Source organism: Chiloscyllium plagiosum, chromosome 6 (genome assembly GCF_004010195.1).
Source record: "Chiloscyllium plagiosum isolate BGI_BamShark_2017 chromosome 6, ASM401019v2, whole genome shotgun sequence".
Taxonomy (NCBI): domain Eukaryota; kingdom Metazoa; phylum Chordata; class Chondrichthyes; order Orectolobiformes; family Hemiscylliidae; genus Chiloscyllium; species Chiloscyllium plagiosum.
The window spans coordinates 95604272-95628306 of record NC_057715.1 but is presented as its reverse complement, the minus strand read 5'-3'; the positions used below and the strand labels follow the sequence as shown (position 1 = coordinate 95628306).

General features: G+C 42.1%; 1 protein-coding gene across 4 annotated transcripts in view; it reads left to right on the top strand.

Moving 5' to 3' along the window:
- Positions 1-10938: 10938 nt before the first annotated feature.
- Positions 10939-24035, top strand: part of LOC122550842 (P2Y purinoceptor 2-like) — a 35028-nt gene continuing 21931 nt past the window's right edge. For 3 of the 4 annotated variants that reach the window (XM_043692166.1, XM_043692164.1, XM_043692165.1), the window contains exon 1: positions 10939-11309. The gene's annotated coding sequence lies outside the window, so the exon portion shown is untranslated. Of the gene's footprint in view, positions 11310-19306; positions 19337-24035 lie in introns of those variants that run through there. The other variant, XM_043692167.1, reaches the window with a different exon arrangement.

Below are 24035 nucleotides of genomic sequence, written 5' to 3'. Positions count from 1 at the left end.
CGTGGACACAGTCTTAGAATTAGAGGGGGTAAATTCAGAAATGCGGAGACATTTCTTCAGCCAGAGAGTGGTGGGCCCGTGGAATTCATTGCTGCAGAGTGTAGTGGAGGCCAGGACGCTAAATGTCTTCAAGGCAGAGATTGATAAATTCTTGATGTCACAAGGAATTAAGGGCTACGGGGAGAATGCGGGTAAGTGGAGTTGAAATGCCCATCAGCCATGATTGAATGGCGGAGTGGACTCGATGGGCCGAATGGCCTTACTTCCACTCCTATGTCTTATGGTCTAAGATGACTGGGGCTACCACCACATGAGGGAGTTGGGTATAGACCAGATCTGTGCCACTTATTGCACCACTAAGTGTGCCTCGCTCATGATGACTAAGTTTTAAGCTGCAATAGAGAGGATGAACCATATTCTCAGTACCATCAGGTCATCTGGGGTGACTGAACTATATACTCAACTGCATCAGGTCGTTTGACATGACAGTGAAGGAACCAAGGGATTGATTGGCTCTGTTCCCAAGGATCATGGTCTTGTTCTTGTTGTGATTTACTTTAGCCCCTGAGGCCATTGGTCTGTGAACTGACAGCAGATCTGGGCATGAGATGGTGATATCATCTATGTACAGGGAGGCCTTGACTTGAACCCCTCTGCTGTTTGGGATTGTCTCCAATTCCAGGTTTACAAACTCTCTTGGTGGAGTCAGAAACGGATTTGATACAGCATGTGAATTATTATACAGATGACAGCCAAAATACATATTTGCTTCCCACCCATTAATTGAAATGACACTATTTGTGTATAGTTTGTGTTGAGCAGTAGGATCCAACTGTGGATATCCTCCAAAACTCTGTTTTGAAAGGAACGGCCATCATGAAGGTATGCAATAATCTGTCAAAGGCCTTCAGCTAGTCCAATTGATGAGAGAGGTGTCCAGCCCTATCTTCACAAAAGTAATTCTATCCCTGAGTAGTGTGAGACTATTAGAGATGTTCCTGATGGATATAATGCATCAACTTCACAGCAATCTTAAAATGATTAATGAAGAAGGTGAACAAAATGTAATACTTCATTTTAAACAACAAAGTTTTTAGTGACAAATATAAACTTTAGTAAAATATTGGAATGGTTCGCCCCCTGTTTAATTATCATGGATATTAACAGACATCCACAGTGCAGCACACCTTTTTGTGTAACATGTTAATTGGTTGGGTCCCAGATATTGCATCCTAGTTACGTTCCATTGTGCATTAAGATTATAAATGGCAACATTACCTCTGACCAGTCAGTAATGAAGGCTGGTGATGCGAGACACAGATTTCAAATCACTGAGATCTGCTTCATAATAAAGAAAATACATAGTTTAATGTAATTTGCTACACATTTTGTTACTTAGCAACCTGTCACAGCGTCTACAGACTTAAAAGACTGTTTATACCCAGAGGCTAGCAATACTGACTGTGATTATTTCCTTTCTGTAAATAACTAGGGAAGTGATGGTAAAGGTCGAGATTCTCAGCGCAAATATAAAATCAGTGAGTTATCTGCTTTTTTGAGAATGTTGTTAAAAGATTCCTTTGCATACTGTAAAGCAATTAGACATGAGCTGAAGCATAGACGACCTGGAAAAAACTGAAAATAGATTGCTTTGTGATGAAAGAACTCCTTTAGCAAAGCACAGAGCATTCAAGAAAACTTATTTCCTTTTGAATAATGTTTCTTCAGTTTTTCTCCTGAATATGGAATTCACACTGACATACAATTTCACAGACACCAATATCCCACCAACTAACCATTCATCTGTAAACCTAACCAATGCAGCAACTGGACTGTTAATACGTTTAAGTCTGATCCTTCCCTTTCCTGATGACCATATTTATGCACTGCATAGTAATCACTAGATATTGTGACAAAATCATAACTCTGGGTGATTCATTTTCTAATACCCTCAGTCAGAGACCAAGTGTTTTGTCCCCATTGCAATTGTAATGCATCAGAGACAAGCAACAAAGCTCTCCTCTTTCTGACTTTGTGTTACCCAATATTATGGGAGTGAATTTCCCCTGAGGTTTACCCTCTAATTTGTTCTCACTTTGGCAGAAGAACTGTAGGTGTCATTTTCAGATGTTTTTATGGATCTTTCACTGAAGCTACTGTGGACATGAGGGAAAGGCCATATTAATTCAGCACATCTGGTACCTACCCACTGAGTCTCAGTTCCCCTGTCCCTCTTACATTCACAGAAAGTTATTGAATCTCAGTAGGGTTGTGTTATTTTTTGCTGTAAGGATTACAGAAGAATCTGCTTGATGTGCTACTCAGTCACTGATTGTCAAATGAAACAGAGTTCAATCAAAAAGCAGAGCTCACTTTAACTTAGTCCCATACAGTCTCCAGGAGAGAAGGGACGTTATTACTACCATCAGATGTCTCAAAGTGCTTTACAGTCAATGAGGTACTTTGTAAGTGTACTCACTGCTATTAGGAAGCACACCACTCAATTTACACATAACAACTTCCTCAAGCAAAGATTGACAACAATGTTGTTTTGTGTCGTTGCTTGAAAGATAAATATTGGTTAGGACACCAATAATAACCCTCCAGCACTTCTTTGAAATAGTGCCAGGTATCTTTTGGATGGGAAGTTGAGGCCTTGGCAGCATGCTTCTCGTAACATGTCATGCTTCAGGAGATCTGCGTTGAGATGTAGTATGTGATCTTTACACCCTCAGGCCGCCTGCTATGATACCGTGAAGTTGTTATGAGCATGTCTCTTTAAGGAATACGGACTATAAGATAGAACATAACGCTGTTATCATAGCAATTGTTGTTGGATTCGGTATTGTTTTGGGGGATGATGGCTTCTTAAATGGTGTTTTTAGATTAGATTTCCTACAGTATGGAAACAGGCCCTTCGGCCCAACAAGTCCACACTGACCCTCCGAATGGATTCAATGGAAGCATTTATGATAATAATAATTTGCACAAATAGAAATATGACATTCTGTTCAAGGAGCACTTGTCATGAATATTTCAGCAGACTTTGATGTATCATTATTTTAAATACTTCCATGTTGGCATAAACATTTCTCACTCCTAAATGAGTGATGATGCATTGTTGATACAGTACAGAAGCAAAATAATTGCATAGAAAAACAAATTAGGTTTAACCTTGATTATTTGAGATTGGTTGCTAAAGAAATAAATAGTTAGCAAGCTATTTAATTTGCTCAGCATGTGGATGATGTGGCTATTATTTTAACCAAATTTCTAATTTGTTTCAATGCAATTATTTTTAGAGGGTAGTCAACTCTCTATTAATTTAAGTGTTTCTTGAAAATAAAGGTTTAGGATATATGTTTCAAAATATGATAGAACACTGTATGGTGCAGATGCAAAGCGGAAAATTTAAAGGTTTTTTTAGAAAGAAGGAATGAGTTGTGTCTAATAGGTTTCCATTAATAAAATTCAAGATCCAGAAAAGTATACAGTATCAAGATTTGAAGTGTAACCATTTTTTTTATTTTTAGCTTGATCCTGTGTACTCTGACACCAAAAATGAAAGCTGCATTGTTTAATGAGAGGAACTATGAGGAGAGAAGATGAAATTTAATCGAGGCTTTTAAAGTTATGAATAAGTAAAGGAAAGAACAAATTTTCTGGTCTGGGAGTTAATAGCAATTTAATTTAAATTTGTCACAAACAGGAATCCCCAATTTACGAACATCTGACTTAACGAACGCTTGTATTTATGAACACGATCCCTTACATTGGTATAATTTAAAAAATCTGAAAGACAAATGTTTCCTATATTTATGAGTTGCTAAATTATATTGTCCTGCAGTGTTCCTATTTGGCAGACAGATCAGTTTGCAAACGGCCTCAAGAGTGGAATCCAGGGACTGCCTGTATTTTGTTAGGAAGAATAAACCAAATGATGCAATTTTAAAGGAGTTACGAAAACAGAAAGCTGGGATGTACACAAATCCTTGAGATAAATTGGGAAGATTATTAAAGAAGTGTATGGAATCCTTGCCTTCAGTAATGGAACCATTAAGTACAAAAACATAGAAGTTATACTATGTGTTCAATTCTAGGCACTAAACATGTCAAGATGCAACACAGATTTACTAGAATGTCACCAAGTAAGTAAGACTTCAGTTAAAATAGGAAGATAAGAGAGCTATGGTTGTCCTCTTTACAGCAGAGAAGATTAAGGGGAGATTTGAGTCATAGAGACATAGAGATGTACAGCATGGAAACAGACTCATCGGTCCAACTCATCCATGCCGACCAGTTATCCCAACCCAATCTAGACCCACCTGCCAGCACCTGGCCCATATCCCTCCAAACCCTTCCTATTCATATACCCATCCAGATGCCTTTTAAATGTTGCAACTGTACTAGCCTCCACCACTTCCTCTGGCAGCTCATTCCATACACATACCACCCTCCATGTGAAAACGTTGCCCCTTAGGTCTCTTTTATATCTTTCTTCTCTCACCCTAAACCTCTGCCCACTAGTTCTGGACTCCCCCACCCCAGGAAAAAGACTTTGTCTATTTATTCTATCCATGCCCCTCATGATTTTGTAAACCTCTATAAGGTCACTCCTCAGCCTCCAACGCTCCAGGGAAAACGACCCTACCCTATTAAACCTCTCCCTATAGCTCAAATCCTCCAATCCTAGCAACATCCTTATAAATATTTTCTGAACCCTGTCAAGTTTCACAACATCTTTCCAATAGGCATTTGTTCAAAGTTGCTAATAGTTTTAATGAAGTAAATGGGGAGAAATTGTTTCCCGAAGGAACAACAAGTTGAGGACACAGATGTAAGGCAATTATTGAACATAGAACAGTACAGCACAGGAACAGACCTTTCAGCCTGTGCTGACCATGATGCCATTCTAAACCAATCCCATCTGCCTTCACATGGTCCATATCCCTCTATTCCCTGCCTGTTCATGTATCTGTCTAAATGCCTATTGAACTTTGCTAATGTATCAGCTTCTACCACCTCTCCTGGCAGTGTGTTCCTAACACCTACCATCCTCTGTGAATCAAACGTGCCTTTCACATCTCCTTTAAACTTTTCTCCTTTCACCTTAAAGCTATACCTCCTAATATTTGACATTTCCACGTTGGGGAAAAGACTCTAACCATCCACCCAATCATGTCTCTCATAATTTTATATACTCCTATCAGGTCATCACTCAGCCTGTTGTGCTCGAGTGAAAACAATCTAAATTTGTTCACTCTCATCTCATAGCCAATACACTCCAGTCTTGACAACATTTTGGTAAACCCCTTTTACACTTTCTCCAAAGTGTCCACTTCCTTCCTATCGTATGAAGACAAGAACTGCAGACATACAGCAACTGTAAGGTAAAAACAATGACTGCAGATGCTGGAAACCAGATTCTGGATCAGTGGTGCTGGAAGAGCACAGCAGTTCAGGCAGCAGTACTGCTCCTCGGATGCTGCCTGAACTTCTGTGCTCTTCCAGCACCACTAATCCAGAATACAGCAAATGTGGCCTAGCTAAAGTGTTACACAACTGCAACATGACTTGCCAACTTTTAAAACACTGTGCCGCAACCAATGAATGCAATCATGTTACACGTCTTCTTTACCAGCTTATTTACTTGTGTGTTTAAATTCAGAGAGCTACAGACTTGGTTCCCAAGATTTCTCTGTATATCAACGCTCCTGGCAGTTCCTGTATTGTTTCCTTCAGTATTCTGGGATAGATCCTATTGGGAGCTTATCTACCTTAATGTTTTTTTAATACCTCCTCCTTCTTATATCAACGTGTCCCAGGATACCAACATACTCCTTTCCCAATCTTACCATCATTCATGTCCTTCTCCTTAGTGAGTAACAATGTTGAGTACTCATTAAGTACTTCACCACTTCCTCTCACTCCATGCTTAAATTCCCTCCTTTCTCCTTGAGTGGACATACCCTTTCCACAGTTATTTTCTTGCTCCTAATATACGTATAAAATGCCAAGGGATTCTCATTAATCCTACTTGCCAAGGACAATCCAACTTGCCAAGGATGAGCAAACAAACACAAGCAATTTGAGGAAACATTTTATATATGGAGTGTTGTGGTATGGAATGTGCTGCCTGAGAAGGTGATTGATCTTTAAAAGGTAATTGGATTATAGTTGGGGGTGGAAATTTACAGGACTACAGGAAAAGAGAAGGGAAGTGGGATAATTTCAATGATTATGCCAAAACAGTTGGAACAGGTATCATGGGTCAATTTGCCTCCTTTTTTGCTGTACTTATAAATCAAAGGTAAGGTACCTCAAATTTGGTTACCGAGGTGTCTGAAAACTGAGCGATTTCAATTTTACTTGGAAAAACTTACCTGGACAATTTAGTTAAACATTGGTTTTAGTGCAGTATGGCTCCTGAGTCTGGACTAGTCACCAGCTTCATTAATATGCATGCTGCTCTATCTCACGCTCCAAGCAACCCTTGACCCCATCTGACCAGTGTGACCTGAAGTGCCCCCTGCTCAACTCTGAAATATGGAAATTACCTCAAAACCACCAGCCTCCGGTCTCAAGAGAAATTTCACACTTTGCCAAGCAGAATTGGTCAAAATCCTGGAATTCTCTCTCTAATGGCAATTTACAGCACATGGGCTGCAGCAGTTCAAGATGGCAACTTAGCACCACCTTCTTAAAGCCAACCAGAGATGGTCAATAAATACTGCAGAGTCAGCAACACTCACATCCCATGAGTGAATAAAAATAAACAGAACAATTGAATTGTTGTAGGGAGCATTATATGATGTCTTGTCTGACCACTTGTAGTCAAGAGATGATCTAACCTTAGAAAGAGTAATCTAACTGAGCAAACAAGCTGAGATCAGGAAACACAATAGATCCAGGCTGTGAGGCTACAGGAAGAGCCCTATCTCAGCCCAAACTGTCCAGTATAAAAAAGGAAAGGTTGTTATTAAGGAGTGGGGAGGACAACTGCTAGCATGGATAGAAGATTGACTGTCTGACAGAAAGCAGAGAGTGGGGATAAAAGGGTCTTTCTCAGGATGGCAGCAGGGCACAAGTGGTGTTCTGCAAGGGTCAGTGTTGGGACCACAACTTTACACTTTATACATTAATAATCGAGATGAAGGAACTGAGGGCATTCTAGCTAAGTTTGCAGACAATACAAAGATAGGTAGAGGGACAGGTAGCATTGAGTAGGCAGGGAAGCTCCTTCCTATCAAATCTATGGCTACATCTTGGGAGAGATATCTTCTGGCATGGAGATTAAGATGCCCTTGTCATTGTCATAGACTACTGCTCAAGATGGATTGAAGTCAGTTGAGGTAAGCCTCAAGTCAAAGATGGAGCTAAAGGATAAAAGTGAAAATATTGAGCATGAAGCACAAAGACATACAACTTGCATTTTTGAGTTTTCATTCACTAAACTATAAAATTGTCAACTATTATGTGAGCTCCTCATTGGAAGATGATTAAGAACTCAACTCTAACCTCTCCCACAAACATCATACAACAAATAGAAACTGTTTGGCAAAATGAGGGAGAAAGAGGAGAAATATCATTCCAGTCAGATAAGGAACTGTTAAAAATGTCACAAGGTAAGCAACCTTCCAGACATCTAACCAGGCGATAGAAATAAAAGCACAGTTCAGAAAATGCTGCAAATTTGAACTAAGAACTGAAAGGGCTGGAGAAACTCATCAGAATCTGGCAGTATCTGTGTAGAGAGAAACAAAGTTAATGTTTTGAGCTCAGAATGACTCTTCTCCAGAACTAGGAGAGTCAATAAGTATCCGAGATAAATGTGTTATGGACAACTAATTGAACAGAGACCATGTGCATGATTCTACCTCATTCAAACACAGCCTGGTACTGCTTGTGCTGGGTGCCAGACAGAGAAAGCCTCCTACCCTGTGGAAGCCTCCAATTACATAATGTTCTTGAACAGAGCTACTGCAATCATCCAGCAATGCAGATGACAATCTGACTGGTGAACCTGAATCATTCACCAATTCCTCTCCTGTCCAACAGTGCCCAAGGGACCACCAAGAGGATTCAAACCCCCGATCTGCTCATTAGGAAAAGAGGATCCATTCTGGTCATTCTTGAAATTTCCACGGTGGATGTCTATATCAGAAGAATGGAGGAAAGATGAGGACCTAAAAGAAGAAATAAGATTAAAGACTGCAGCACACCAGGGTTTAAAACTGTGGTTTGTGTTATCTTTACAATATAGCAAAGAGAATCAGAGACTAGAGTGAGATGTAGCACAATATTAGATGTTGGAGTTTTAATGGGTTAATTTGGATTTTACATCATCACAGGAAATGATTCAGCATCACATGACTTGGTCTCATTCAGTATCTTGGAGAACACAAGCCAGAGCTGCAAGATGTTCTTCAATAATGTTTTTGTTTCAAATATCTCTGCAGTTTATAAAATATTATGTATATTGTCTAATAATGCCATAATATTACAAATATTGTATAAATGAAATGTTCTCTTACTTTGCTTTACCTCCATATTTCAAATATGTTCTTATGTTCCAAGCATCGGAAATGTCTCTCATTATGATCTTCCCCTTTTGATCACAGGAAATAATACACTGAAAACCTGCAACAACTTAAAACACCACTTTTATACAATAATAAAGAGAAACATCTCTATTTTCCTTTGACTTGCAATTACAATCACTGAATTTCTCACCATTAACATTCCACAAGTCATCATTCATCAGATATTCAACTGTCATACAAAGACTGGCCAATCCAAGCCTTCTTATTCTCAGCAAGTAACTCATCTCTTGACTTTCCAAAACCTGCCCACTATCCCCACAGCATAGTTGTGATGGAACAGGATGGATCCAGCTCCAACAGCTTTCAAGAAGTTCAACACCATCTAGGTCAAAGCTGCCTGCTTGATCAACACCACATCCACCACTTTAAAGGTTTCTCCCTCCACCATCCGCAAAAGTCACTACAGCAATTCAGCAAATCACTTCTGACAGCATCTTCCAAACATACAGTCTTCACCACCTAGAAGGGTCAAGGGCAACAGATACTCAGAAATGTCACCACCTGCAGATTCAGTTACAAACCTGGAGGGCTATTACCGTTCCTGCACTGTCATTAGATCCTCAAAATCACTCCCTAAGAGTACTGCCAGTGTACTTGCATCACATAGACTGCAGTGTTCATGAAGGCAGCTTACTACTATCTTCTCAAAGTAGTCAAGGATGGGAAATGATTGCCAGCAATGATCACATCCGTGGACAAATATTTTTAGAGTGCCAATATTGACATGATACTTTGGAAGTTCAGTTTCATGGGGACCTCCAGTAGAGAATTGGAAGGAGGTTGTCCGGTGTTATAAGACAAAACTGTGTCCTTCACATGATTAATCTTTGAAATGTTCATATACTTCCATCCTTACATGCTTTGTCCCCACAAAAAGCCTAAGATGAAGTGTAATAGTTTGTTGCACATATCTGTCATCTATTAAGGTCACTTGACAATGGCTGTTTGCAGAGGGCTGGTAGAAAATGCAGGCATAACATTTACATAAGTGCAGTTGCCAGATGTGATAGCAGCAAACCTCATGCATGTGTGCAGTCCAAATATCTCATGTCAGTTTTCCACCACAACCTCTTCAACCAGCTGCTGATCATATGCTGTTTCTCCCCTATTTGTGCATGGAATCCAGCTTTGTTCTCCACATATAGTGGATGTTATAGTAACTCTGGAAAAGTTTCAGAAGAAATCTGCTTGAATGATTTAACATTCTCAGTTACTCAGATAAGTTTTTAAAAACTGGGTGGACTGACTAAATTTATTTATTTACTTTCGACAGTGGATGTTGAGTCATTGAACAGAACAGATAAAGCTTAGGGTACTAAGGGAATTGAAGGATAAGGAAATGGATCCTTCAAGGATATATCCCTGGGATGATGTGATTATACCATGAAAGATTGAGGAATCTGGACTGGCATCCTCTAGCGTGTTAAAGAATGAGAAGTGATCGCATTGAAACTTCTTACAGGGTGTGACAAGATTGATGTGGAGACCGTGTTCTCCCTGGGTGGTGAATCTAGAATCAAAGGGACACAGTCTCAGAGTATGGTGTTGGTCATTTATGACTGAGATGAGAGGGAGGGTGAATATTTGGAATTTTCTACCCCAGAGGGCTGATGTCACACCATAGGGATAGAAATCTGCCATCCACAGCTGGTCTGGCCTCCATGTGGCTTCACAGCTACAGCAACTGCCCTCTGAAAAGGCTGAGGCTTTTAGGTTCAAGGGCAAATGGGCATAGGTGACAAATGCTGGCCAAAAAACTCTCTGAGTTTATCATTAGTCTCTGAGCACTAACTCGGAAGAAAATATTTAGTGAATAAGTATCCATTTTATTGAAAATATGACAATGCAAACCTTCATGCTGGGTGTATGGATGGATAAGAGAGCTGCAGGGAGATGCCACTTCTAAACGGAAGCATTCATGTTGAGTTTGGGTGAAAGTGTGGAAAAGGCAGATAATATTGGACTCCAATGCAGCCAAATGAAACAGTGCCTGAAAGGCAGCTTTGTCCGGAGGCTCACTGAACATGTTACCTAGTATGGTGACAAAACATCTGAAAATGAACCTTCCAGCTCAGCGAGCAAACCCACATCCAGAACCTCAACCTGAGCTACAAATCTGCTCAAAACTCAGTAGTGCCTGAAAGGTTCTGGCTTCTGCAGCTCTCCTGAGAGTTGTATTGCAAATTGTTTGCCCAACTATTTTGATGATTACTAGAGAGAGAAAAAAGATATGGGCATAAGAATTTATTTCGTCTGAGATGCAAAGAGAGAAAGAAAGCGATAGCAACAGGTATACAGAATCGCTGAAATCACCTCAATGTCTTCCCTTGTCCGATTAAAACCCATTCCAGCAGCTTTGTGTCCGCCACTTGTTCACCATTAACAGGGAGCGGCAGACAAATCCACCCTGACACATCAGCGGCCTCTCTGTCCCTGCGGTCTGACACTCAGTGGAGAGGGGCAGAAAACAAGCTGGACGTCCAAGTTTGATGTGACGGGCAGCTGGAGTCCCTCCCACAGTCATACCGTTACACATTGAGATATTAGTGTCAGAGCCAGTGCGGGATTACGGTTGTCCAGGTCCTGAGCTGACAAAGCACAGTTTCAGACACACTTAGGGAAAATGATCATTCAGCTGAAAACCCTGAACCAAGCAACGGTCCCACAGGTGGACGAACAGCCGCGAGTTTATTAGACCCCATCCGAGTAAGTATTGCAGCTTAATGTTTTGGAGTCATATTTCTCATCGTTGTACTTTTACAATACTAATTACATAAAAGCTAAGTGAACACTTTGAGAAATACTGCATCAAACTGGCGTTCAAAAGTTTGATTCTTTGCAATGCACGGGAAACTTGTGTGACAAGTCTCTGAATTAGCCACAAGAAAAAGAGAGAAATAAATTGTGGACAGGTTATTTAGTAGCTGCAAAGAAACGGTCTTTTGTTTTGTGAGGGAGAGATGACATTGAGACAGACGGTAAAATCTATCCTGGCTAGATAATGGGTTGGATTTAATATCAGACAAGTATATTGGTCACCAATATCCAGAGCGTGTAAGAGAAGGGGGAGGGAGAGGTTCTCTGTGCAGATACAGTCACAGTAAACACATCGAAAATAAGAAAAAGCTTCCAGGTTAGTTGGCCTTTGCAGCATTTATAATTGATGTAAACTCTCAGAAATATTCCAATCAATGACCCAGTCAAAGAAGTGAAATGTCCAGGGGTCTTCTTGAAAACCGAGCAGTAGGAAAATTACTGGATTGATACTGAACTGGAAGAGCTGAGAAAATGGTCTGAGCGAATGGATTTTTACAGAAACTCACTGCTCGCAGCATTCCACACAGAAGTTTCACGTATTATTTTGCTGAGATCTCTTGCCTGTTTTAACCAGGTGGAAAGTCTTAAAAAATCCAGAAAGCCTGTAATGCACTTTCTGTAAATTGCATTGTCTCTGATAACTTGTCCAGACTGTGCTCGACCTGAAAGCATTGTGCAGAGGCAGTATTACAAAATGAATTCAGATTGAACAGAAACACAGATTCTGCACTGCTGCTGGGATTGTAGTACCCTTGTTATCTGTTCATTATATGTTGCTTCTAAGTTGGTGTCTTCCTTTATATTGGTACTAAGTGTTACTGATTTCAACTAACTTGTTCAGACATGCCTGGTGGGAATTCAGGTGTGTCTTGCTGGATGATTGACTTATGAATGAGCATGATGCCAATAGTGTGGGTTCAATTCCTAACACTGGCTAAGGTTACCATGAAGGACTCTCCTTCTTAACGTCTTCTCTTGCCTAAGTATGGTGGCCCTCAGGTTAAATCACCACCTCTCTAATGAGAGAACAGCCCTATGGTCTGGTATGACTATGGTGACACAAAAATCCTGCACAGCCATAAAACAGTCCAACTCAGTATTTACAATAAATTCATACTTGCTGCATGAGCTGGGAAACTATTCCAAAGATCAATAACAATATTAATAGAAAGCTGCTGGTACGAGAACACAAACAGTTGATACCTGAGTTCTGTGTTTGTGTAATTTATAGACGTGGCTCTTGGGTTTTACCCAATATATTTCATCAAAAAAATCTATCTACAATGACATCTTAGCCATTATTCCCAGACCTTGATCTATCTCCCTCAACACTAAAATAAACAACAAATTATGGATGCTGGAAATCTGATTTTGTTCTGTGTCCTCGCTGCTATTTTCAATCAGTTAAAGTGAGTTCTGCCTGGTGTAAAAATACTGACTGTATAATGCTGTTTTAAGCATGACTGCTGTGCCAAGGGACTTGGGTTCCAGAGACAAACCGGAATGTGCATTGTGAAAACAATCACATGAGAACATGAATTGACTTTAATGATTGTAAATGGTTACTTGGTGTAAATGACTAAGAGACACATCCACAGTGTTGTGAATTAAACAGTTGAAAGATGATTAGTACCTCCATGTTCTAAATTTTGTGATTTCCTAATTGTCCTTGGGAGAGGGGGATGAGCTACCTTCTTGGACTGTTGTGGAGAAGGCAGTAGCACAGTGCTGTGAGGGAAAGACCCCCACTGCATGGACTGCAATAGTTTCTAGGGCATGGGGATGAGCAATAAACTCAGGCCTGACTGTGATACCACAGCTTCAAGAATGAAAAGGATCTGAACAGAAAATCAGAAATCTCAAAGCCCTTGATTCTTTTTTAGGAATCTACCTTTGTCCCTATATCGTGTTTTGACTATCGAGAAATTCAAACCTCAGCAAGATCAGAGAGTGCAGCATTCTGCTGTACTAATATCTTGTCTGCTTTGACATACACAATCACAAACACAATATGAACAATGCATGTCTTCATTAAAGTTTTCTCCTGGAATCAATATTTTCTTATTGTAGGCCTTGTCAATAATGACAGTGGCCAAAAACAAGCAAGCATATCACAACATCTTCTATGACTCTCAGTGATGATCAGTAGTATCATTGTAGTTCACACAGCCTGGAGAATGTGGATTGTATAATGAAAAGGGAGTCCTGAGCATTTAACAGTGCACAGATAAAAAGGACTAAGCAGTGGTGCCTGTTCAGTTCAGGAAGCTGCTTCCTGGAAGGCCATTATAAAACAACATTGAAGTCCTATACACAATGAAATTCAACACTGCAGTGAACTTGGTGCAATTGTCTCACGTTGTTCTTGTTGCCAGTGGGAAAGGAGATGAAACTCCATCTCAACCAATTGTCTGCTAGCTCAGCAAACGCAAAATTGATTGGAGGAACTTGGTGGGAGGAACAGGAATACAAGTGACAACCTGATAGTGGAATCCTAACGAAAGTGTAGCTGCCCATGTGTAATGCACTGCAAGGCTGCCTCTCTGTTGATATTGTGCAGGCAGTTTCTCTGGGTCATTGCCAGAGAGTTGTGCATGGATCCAATTCCGCTTGGTGACATAATAGCAGGTGTGAGTGTTCCAGGACTTCACTATTTGAGCAGCTTGGCACATTTCCACTGATTTCTATTTACTTAATTAAATCCTGTCTCAGCAAACCACATTGCTTTCCCACTGATGGACAATGGGCTGAACTTCACTGGAAATGGCTAAATGTCATTTTTTGGTGAATTTCAGTGAAGGATTTCTCTCTGCTTATCAATTTTTCTTGTGCTAATTTGCCAAACTCAACTCATTGCCTTTGCACCACCCTCACTTGCTGTCACATTTACAGTTGGCGGACGTTCTGACTTCTGTTGGGACGTCCTGGAATTTTTAAAAGGTCATTGTGGACCTGGTCAAATGCTGGCAGTCTTGAACTGCCATCTATGATTCAATCAACTTGATGCTGAATTAACAGATTTGGGGAAATTGGTGCTATGCTGTGTGGACAGAGACCCGGAGATCTGGTGGATGGAGCGGTGCAGAGGAGAGTTGTTCTCTTCCCCAAGGACTGGCAGAAGAGGCCCGAAGCTGCCATTCGTGTCAGTGCAGTCCATCAAAATATCCAGAATATAGACCTTCTTGTTCCACCAGGGTAAGTTCCACACTTTTCTCTCTGCTACCTTACACTCACTACACTTCGACAGCAGCCACTTCTCACCAAGTCTCATGATCTACTACTCCTACTATTGCAAGCAACATCTTCCGTCATTTACCCCCCACCGACCTCCAGTCTACTAATCCTTGCAAGGCCTCAAACTGCCTACTCACTCACTTGGGACACCTCACTGTCTTGGCCCCACTGACAGCTGTGCCATATGGGGCAGGCAAAGACCAAGAGTGCTCCTGAGGAGATGCCAAAACCACAATGTCCTGGCCCCAAGTAAGAAGCATTGTCCTCTGCTGTGCTACTTTTCCATTCCCTCCTTTGTGAATATTGTTAACATGCTGAATTACTAGACCTTGTTTGCAACATTTTCTCTCTTTTGTCTCGGGCAGATACCAGTAGAATCAGCACATTCTTGGTGGCTGAGAGGTTGTTTTTGCAAAGATATAGATCTTCACCTCCTGAGGAAGATAGCACAGATGAGGATGACCTAGCAAGGCTGCCTCCTAAACTCTACACCAGCTCAAATACTGACACATTTCTGGGTACATCAGCTGGATTAGAGTCAGGAGTACCACGCCTCCCCATCTGGTCGAGGGAGAAACTCAGAGTACTGCTGGACAGCAGGCAGCAGTTCATTCCAGGAAGCAGAGGATCCCAGAGTGCCTGCAATTAACTTAATTCCAATGCACAAGAAGACAGAGGAGCAGTGGTCTGATTAACCAAGGCACTGGTTGAACTGACACACCACAAAGGTTGCCGAATTACACCAATGCTGTGGCATGCAGACATCTGGCTGCGTCCATGGACAGGTTGGCAGCACCCATGGAGTGCCACGTCAGATGCTCAGCACCAATGGCAAGACAAGAGACCTTGATCTCATACCAGCTGCACCTTCCTCACAAAGCAACAGGGCAGTGCCAGTAGGCTGCTCGTGGAGAAGCAACAATACACAGCTGTCCCCATCCAAGTGGGTCAAGGTGATATGCCAAGGACAGTCCTGGGGTGGGGGAGGGGCATCCACCAAAAGATTGGGGTTGAGGTGGGGATGTTTTCATGGGCCACTGCTGCAGAGGGTTAACCAGAACCGCATGCCAGCCTCACCCAGTCAGAGTTCAAGCTGGCTCTGGATAGGGGACACTTGGCATGATCTGAATCATCTAGACAGGAATGCTCCTGGGATTGCCCAACCAAACCAACAAGGCCAATGAGCTCCACTGAAGGTTGGGCTCCCTCCAGTCCAGCTGCACACTCTAGAATTGGCACCGAGATGTACTGGGAGGAAAGGAGAGAAGAAGACCTTTTGAGGGTACAGAGCTGACACAGATGATGTTTCATTGTAAATACGTGATCATAGTTATTAATAAACATTCCCCTTTCACTGTCAGCTGTATGACTGAATGTCTGTCAAGCTGCAAGAACAATACTGAAGATAAAGACCCAAGCCATCCTTAGTGCTACACAAGGCTTTATATTCTAAAGTGAATAGCTCCTGCACCATGTATATGATATGGAAACTTGGAAGATGCCTGTAACTTTGGTCTGTAGGGTGAATGTTTGCAAAACATTGCTTGTGCATTGATTCCTGATGTGGTCAAGGTGCTTGAGGCCAGGATTTGTTGTACACACAGTAGGCTAACGCCAAAGGTTTCCACAGCAGCGAGTGCTTGCAGGAGTATGAACTGTATGGATACCTGCATGAAGCCCCTAGCCTCACAAAATGAAACATTTACCCCCAAAGGCCCACTCCAGATGTGGTGGCTGCCATTTTCATCTCAGTTGTGCGTTCCATATTTACTTACTTGTCACTCCTCATGCAGTGAGTCTTAGGGTCAGCTCTTATAATTGGTAGGCCTCCCCATCAAACCCATCAGCTTTGAACCTTGCCACGTTCGCACCCAAGCTGTATGTCTAAATCTTCAACTTCCCACTTTACAGCCTCATACATACTGAGTTAACATGTCAGACGTAATAGTCCACTGTAGTCGATGACTCTTCCTTTTGCATTTCCCCATTAATGTCAATTCTCTGACACCTCTTTTCCCTAATAGATTGAGTTGCCCACTTTTACAATCCCAACATGCAGTCTCCAATTCCTACAATTGTGTTCTGGTTAACCCTCTGCAGCAGTGGCCCATGAAAACATCCCCACCTCAACCCCAATCTTTTGGTGGATGCCCTTCCTCCACCCCAGGACTGTCCTTGGCATATCACCTTGACCCACTTGGATGGACAGCCCCAAACAATGAGTGACCAAACCTTCGACTGATCTCCATGCAGCTCCTGGTGGATTTCTCGTGCATTACCCCATGACTGTTTGTGTGACACGCTGACCATGGCCCAATCCCCAGACTGTAGGGGTACGTATGCACTGACCCTGGCCACCGCATGAGGCAAATGGCGCATGCCCAAGCCCCTGAACTGATATTGGAGACTGCCCTTGACCAAAGACTTGTGCAAAGGCCCATGACTGAAGGATGACTCCCTTCACCTGATTGAAGACTATTCCCTTTTGTCTTTGAGACACATGGAGTACATTTCGATTATATGCAGCTGACACATGACATAGGACTGAGATTGAAGTAGCACAGTGCTATACAGCGACATCCCCAACCCCTGACTGATCAGTGCTGGCAGCCATAACAAGTTGCCTGACTTTGCATCATTCTAATAGGCAAGGCAAAATCCAGCTGAGGGGTCGAAATGCATAAAAAGCATGGCCTAGGCAAGGCAGGGATGCTGTGAGCATTGAAGTCAGCACAAAGTGAGTGGGTGCTGAGAGCAAGTGAGGATCTCTGAGATGTCTGTTATGGGCCAGAGACCCGGGTTCAATTCCCGACTCAGGCGACTGACTGTGTGGAGTTTGCACTTCTCCCTGTGTCTGCGTGGGTTTCCTCCGGGGGCTCCGGTTTCCTCCCACAGTCCAAAGATGTGCAAGTCAGGTGAATTGGCCATGCTAAATTGCCCGTCGTGTTAGGTAAAGGGGTAAATGTAGGGGTAGGGGTAGGGGTAGGGGTATGGGTGGGTTACGCTTCGGCGGGTCGGTGTGGACTTGTTGGGCCGAAGGGCCTGATTCCACACTGAAATTAATCTAATCTAATCTAACCAAGTCCCCTGGTTGAATCTATTAGGTGGATGCCTGTCCCTGGATGCAAAGTTTCCTGGCAGCTGCATTCCGGTGAAGGATGCTGGTGCACTCCAAAATGCAACATTGAAGTGCACAACCATGCTGTAGGGGGATTGGAGATGTACCATGATGTTGGTGTGGTGTGGTGTGTATGATGTCAAAGTCGGCTGATGGCAGATATGTGCGATCTCTAGCCATGAATTGTGCCCTGAGATGTTGGTGCCTAGTTTCCACAATGGAGGGTCAGATGAGCAGGCAGCAAGCTGGAGTTGCCTGGTAGCAGCTTTGACTTTTGTGTTGGGAATTGTCACCATCTAGCTTTTACTCAGCTGGTTGGAAAATGGAAAACTATATTTTTAACAAAGTGAGATTAGATAATAATGAGATGTTAATACATGCTAATACATGCAAATATGCCTCTCACTATCCGCTAGGAAGAATCCTACCTTGCTGTTCAACACTTAGTTAGAAAATGAGACTTTGTGCTCCTCCCTCACCATCTCATATGATCTATTCAACATTGCTCAGGGGTTAGGAAGATTCAGTCCAATAACTCTGCTGATATTTAAGACACCCTTTTGAAATCTATAATCCACCATCGTGCCTGTAACTTGGTAGCTTGGCATAAAAATATTGTGACAAAAGGTCAGCCCATTATTTTAAACAGAGCACAGACATTGAGGCATCTGCTCTAGAGGTCTCCAGCTTACACAGTGGCCTTTAAAGGGCTGGCACAGAACACAAAGTTGTGGCAGTGACTGAAACTCTGTCTTATTGCTTCTAATGATATCATAGAGGCTTGTACTTTTTACATCAAAGAGCTGGAGGTATCATTGCAAGAGAAGCACAAAAGAGGATAGCCAAAATTGTGGCTCGTGAATACACTACTGGCAGATACACAAAGGACGTCACAAAGGAAGTCACTAATGCAGTCAACTGTTTCCCCATACCTTTGTTTAAACTTTCCTACAATGTAGGTTTCTTAATCTTGACTCATGTTGAACTTCTTGAGTGTTATTGGAACTGCATCACCCAGGCAAGTGGAGAGTGTACATGTTCCTGGTTTGTCCTTTGGAGTTGGTGGACAGACTTTGGGGAGTCAGGAATAGAGAGCTTTTCCTCAGAATTCCCAGCCTCCAACTTGCCCACAAACTCCATTGTTTTTATGACTGATGCAGTTCAGTTTCCTGGTCAATGGCAAGCCTCAGGATGTCATCAAGGGGGGAATTCAGCAACAGTAATGCTATGGAATGTTAAAGGGAAATGGTTAGATTCTCTCTTGTTAAAATTGCCCAGTGCCTGGTAGCAGGAATGTTGCTTGCCATTCTCAGCTCACCCTGAATGTTTTTTGGGCCGTGTTACATTTTGACACAGACTGCTTCAGTATCGTGTTGCGAATTGTACTAAACACAGTGCAATCAAGCACAAGTATTCCTTCTTCTGATCTTTTGATGGATGAAGCATCAATTAAGCAGCTGAAGATGATTGGAACAAGGACATGAACCTGAGGAACACCTGCAGAGATATCCTGGAGCTGAGATGACTGACCTCCAACAACCACAACCACCTTCCTTTGTGTCAGGTATGATCTAAATGGAAAGTTTTTCACATTGACTCCAATTTTTCTGGATTCTTGACGCCATTCTGAGTCAAACACTGTCTTTTGTCAAGGATTGTCACTCTTGTTTCCTCTCTTGTTCAGTTCTCTTGTCTATATTTGAACCAAGGCTGTAATGAAATCAGGAGCTGAGTGGCCCTAGTGGAACCCAAACTGAGTGTAATTGAGCAAATTACTGCTATTTGAAAACCTATTCATGGCACTGATAATGACCTCTTTTATCACTTTACAGATGATTGAGAGGACTGATAAGGTGATCTGTCCTATTTTTGTATACAGGACGTACCTGGGCAATATTCCACATTGTTGGGTAGATACCAGTGTTATAGCTTTACTGGAACAGCTTGTCTAGAGGTGCGCAGGTTCTGGAGCACAAGCTTTCAGTGCTATTGTTGGAATGTTGTTAGGCCCCATACATTTTAGGGTTATTCAGCATGGTTTTGTGCAAGGAAAATCATGTTTCACCAACTTGATTCAGTTTTTTTAAGGCAGTTAGCAAAAAGATTGATGATGGCAGAGCAGTAGTAATTGTTTATTTGGATTTTAGTAAAACATTTGACAAGGTTCCACATGGTGGACTAATGAGTAAAGTTGGGTCACATGGGATTCCAGGGTGAGCTTGCCAATTTGATATATAATTGGCTTAACAGCAGGAGACAGTAATGGGGCAGGGTTATTTTATTTTGGACTGGAAGCCTGTGACCAGTGGTGTTCCACAGGATCGGTTCTGGGTCCTCTTTTCTTTGTGTCACATACAAACAGGGTGGTTAAAAAGGGGTTTGGCATACTTGCTTTCATTGCTCAGTCCTTTGAGTACAGGAGGTAGGAAGTCATGCTGAGGTTGTATCGGACAATGGTGAGGCCTCTTCTGGAATACAGTGTCCAGTTCTGGTCACCCAGTTATACAAAGCTGGAGAGGGTTCAGAAGAGATTTACCAGAATGTTGCTGGGTATGGAAGGTTTGAGTTATAAAGAAAGACTGGACGGGCTGGGACTGTTTTCATGGAGTGTAGGAGGTTGAGAGGCAACCATATAGAAGTTTATGAAATAATGAAAGGTACAGATAGAATTAATGGTAGTTGTATTTTCCCATGAGTGGGGAATTTCAAGACGAGGGGACACATTTTTAAGGTTAGAGGAGAAAAGATTAAAAAAGACATAAGAGGCAACCTTTTTACACAGAGGATGGTTCATGTGTGGAATGAACTTCCTGGGGAAGTGGTGGACCCAGTCACAGTTCCAACATTTAAAAGACATTTGGACAGATACATGAATAGGAAATGTTTGGAGGATACAGACCAGGAGAAAGTGAGTGCTGCAGTTGCTGGAGATCAGAGCCGAGAGTGTAGTGCTGGAAAAGCACAGCAGGTCAGGCAGCATCCGAGGAGCAGGAGAATCGATGTTTTGGGCATAAACCCCTCATCAGGAAGCACTTCTTGATGAAGTGCTTATGCCCGAAACATTGATTCTCCTGCTCCTCCGGTACAGACCAAGACCAGACAGGTGGGATTAGTTTGAGATTATGTTCAGCATGGCCTGGTTGGACTGAAGGTCTGTTTCCATGTTGTAAGATTCTATGACCCTCTATCCAGTGCCTTCAGTTATTTCTTGATCTTTCCACACTCATGGTCTTGATCTGAAGGGCCTTGTACCCGAATGCCCATGTGTGACTCTTTGAACGCGAGGAAGCCCTGACACAAGGTGAAAGTTATGTGTCTTGCTCGGCAGATGACTATCTTCCACAGGGAAAGTAATGGAGATGTTAAATATAGGTTTTGATAAACCCATTGATTGAAATACACTTTGACTGACATAGCAAATGTGACATGATTTTAATGATTTAGTAAGAAGAAAATATAATGCTGGAATAGACATCCAGGGGCAGACCTGAATCTGATTCTGCAAATTATCTGCAAATGGCACAAATCTGTGGCATTCTGACTGAAGGAGTGGAGGAGGTGAGCACCCCTCTGTCATGTCCAACTGCAAGTCTTAGAACATTGGCTGATGTAGCCAACTTTCTTATGGGCTCACGTGTTGGCAGTTTTTTTATGGTCTTGTGTCGTGAGATATGAAGACATAAAATAACCATCCTTGCCATTTTATATGATACCAGTGTGTATGATGTATACTTTGATATGTTCCGACTGTGGATACACTTCAGAAACAGGTCATTGACTGCAAAGTGTGTTATTTAAGTTAAAAGACCATAAACACAGTCTGAACTTACAATGGTTAGTCTTTAATGGCTAATGATGTGACATGAAAATAATTAAACACAGAATCACTGATCTGTACATTCTTATTGTCAATCATCAAGGAGACTGAATCTGATTTGGAGTGTCAGAAAATTAACAACATAATTAAGCAGCACTTTAGATTTCTGGCATTATTTTGAACAATTTTATTTGTTGCATGTTTTACTTTGACTTAGCAGTAAATGATTGCCTCTCGTAACTTCACTATTAGTAGGTGGCACGTTGCATTAATTTTAATTAGTAAGCCCTTTCCTGACATTTTAAAGGCGTAATGGCACTTGGACACTAAGTAAGACTTGAACCTGATTTTATTGGGCTGAAGTAATCAGCCCTGACATTTCTCAGTCTAATCCTTTTGTGTATTATTTTGGGGACATTTGGCTAAGGAAAGATGAACAGGCACATGTTATGCTAAGTCTTTACCCGTTAGTATTACATGCTGTTTTCTCTGGTGCCTTGACTGGATTTTGGAGAAAAAAGTTCTGATTGAACAAGGACATTTGAATGAATCTCAATGATGTTGGAGCAATTTCCTGAGGTCTTTCATATCTTGTTTCTGAGATCAACATAGTGTTGATGTAAAGTGTCGTGATTTGAGTGTTACGGCATAAAGAATGTCATGGAAAAGGTAATTATTGGGCAAGAAAATCTCTTTGGTTGCACTGTCCAGGAATTGCTGCACCCACCTAAGAACTGAAATGGAGAGCAGTCACTCTTGAGTTTTTGAGATCACTGTCCCTTGAGTCTGAGATGAAGTCGACTAAATTAAAAGTAAAATTAAATTCTTTCTTCTGAAGTAAATCTTCATGTCCTACTGGCTGGAAGGCTGATATTTTATTGCTCGTCCCAGGAGCTTTTGTAGAGTTGGTGGTGGGTTTTTTTCTTGAGCTGCTGTAGACTATGTTGTGAAGGTCATACCACAAAGTGACGGGGATGAGAGTTCCAGGATGTTGCAGTGACATTGAGGATGTGGTAATGGATGTCTAAATTAGGATTTTCACATGGCCTGGGGGGTTAACCACGCAGACGCATCCACCAAAATTTCGTAAGGCAACCTAAGCTATTTGATAATGATTGGGAACACTTTGAGACATGTTGATAGAGTATTGTAGCTGCTATGTACACGTGGGGCCTCTTCTACTAACATCTCTCCACAAGGATTTAAGGGAACTTTACTTATCAACTTACGAAATCAGCAGCAGTAAACCAGTCAGCCCCTTGAGCTCGCTCTGCTGTTCAAATATGAACATGACTGATCTGTTTGCCTTGTGAATCCACCCGGTTAACCTTTGATCCACTGCCTAACAATAACCTATCTACATCGGCTTCAAAATATTCAATGACACCCCCACCTTCTGAGACAGAGGGTTCCAAAGTTGCACCACCTTCTGAGAGAATCAAAGAATCCCTTCAATGTGGAAGCAGACCCTTCAGTTCAACTTGCCCATGCCGACCAGATATCCCAACCTAATTTAACCCCATTTAGCTTAGATTACTCACAGTGTGGAAACAAGTCCACACCAACCCGCTGAAGCGCAACCCACCCAGACCCATTCTCCTACATTTATCCCTTCACCTAACACTATGGGTAATTTAGCATGGCCAATTCATCTAACCTGCACATTTTTGGACTGTGGGAGGAAACCGGAGCACCCAGAGGAAACCCACGCAGACACGGGGAGAATGTGCAAAGTCCACACAGTCAGTCACCTAAAGTGGGAATTGAACCCGGTTCTCTGGCGCTGTGAGGCAGCAGTGCTAACCACTGTGCCACCGTGCCACCCATTTTTAGAAGATTTGCCAGCTCTTGGCCATATCCCTCTGAACCCTTCTTATTCATATACCCACCCAGATGCCTTTTAAATGCTGTAATTGTACCAGCCTCCAACACTTCCTCTGGCAGCTCATTCCATAAATGCACCACCCTCTGCATGAAAAAGTTGCCCCTCTCACCATAAACCTATGCCCTCTGGTTCTGGACTCCCCCACCCCAGGGAAAAGACTTTGTCTATTTATCCCATCCATTCCCCTCATGATTTTATAAACCTTTATGAGGTCACCCCTCAGTCTCCGATGCTCCAGGGAAAACAGCCCCAGCCTATTCAGCCTCTCCAGGAAGCTCAATTCCTCCAACCCTGGCAACATCCTTGTAAATCTTTTCTGAACCATTTCAAGTTTCACAACATCCTTCCAATAGGAAGGAGAACAGAATTGCACGCAATATTCCAAAAGTGGCCTTGCCAACGTCCTGTACAGCCGCAACATGATCTCCCAACTCCTGTACTCAATACTCTGACCACTAAAGGAAAGCATACCAAACGCCTTCTTCACTATTCTATCTACCTGCGACTCCACTTCCAAGGAGCTATGAACCTGCCCTCCAAGGGAGATGGTATGACCTGTTT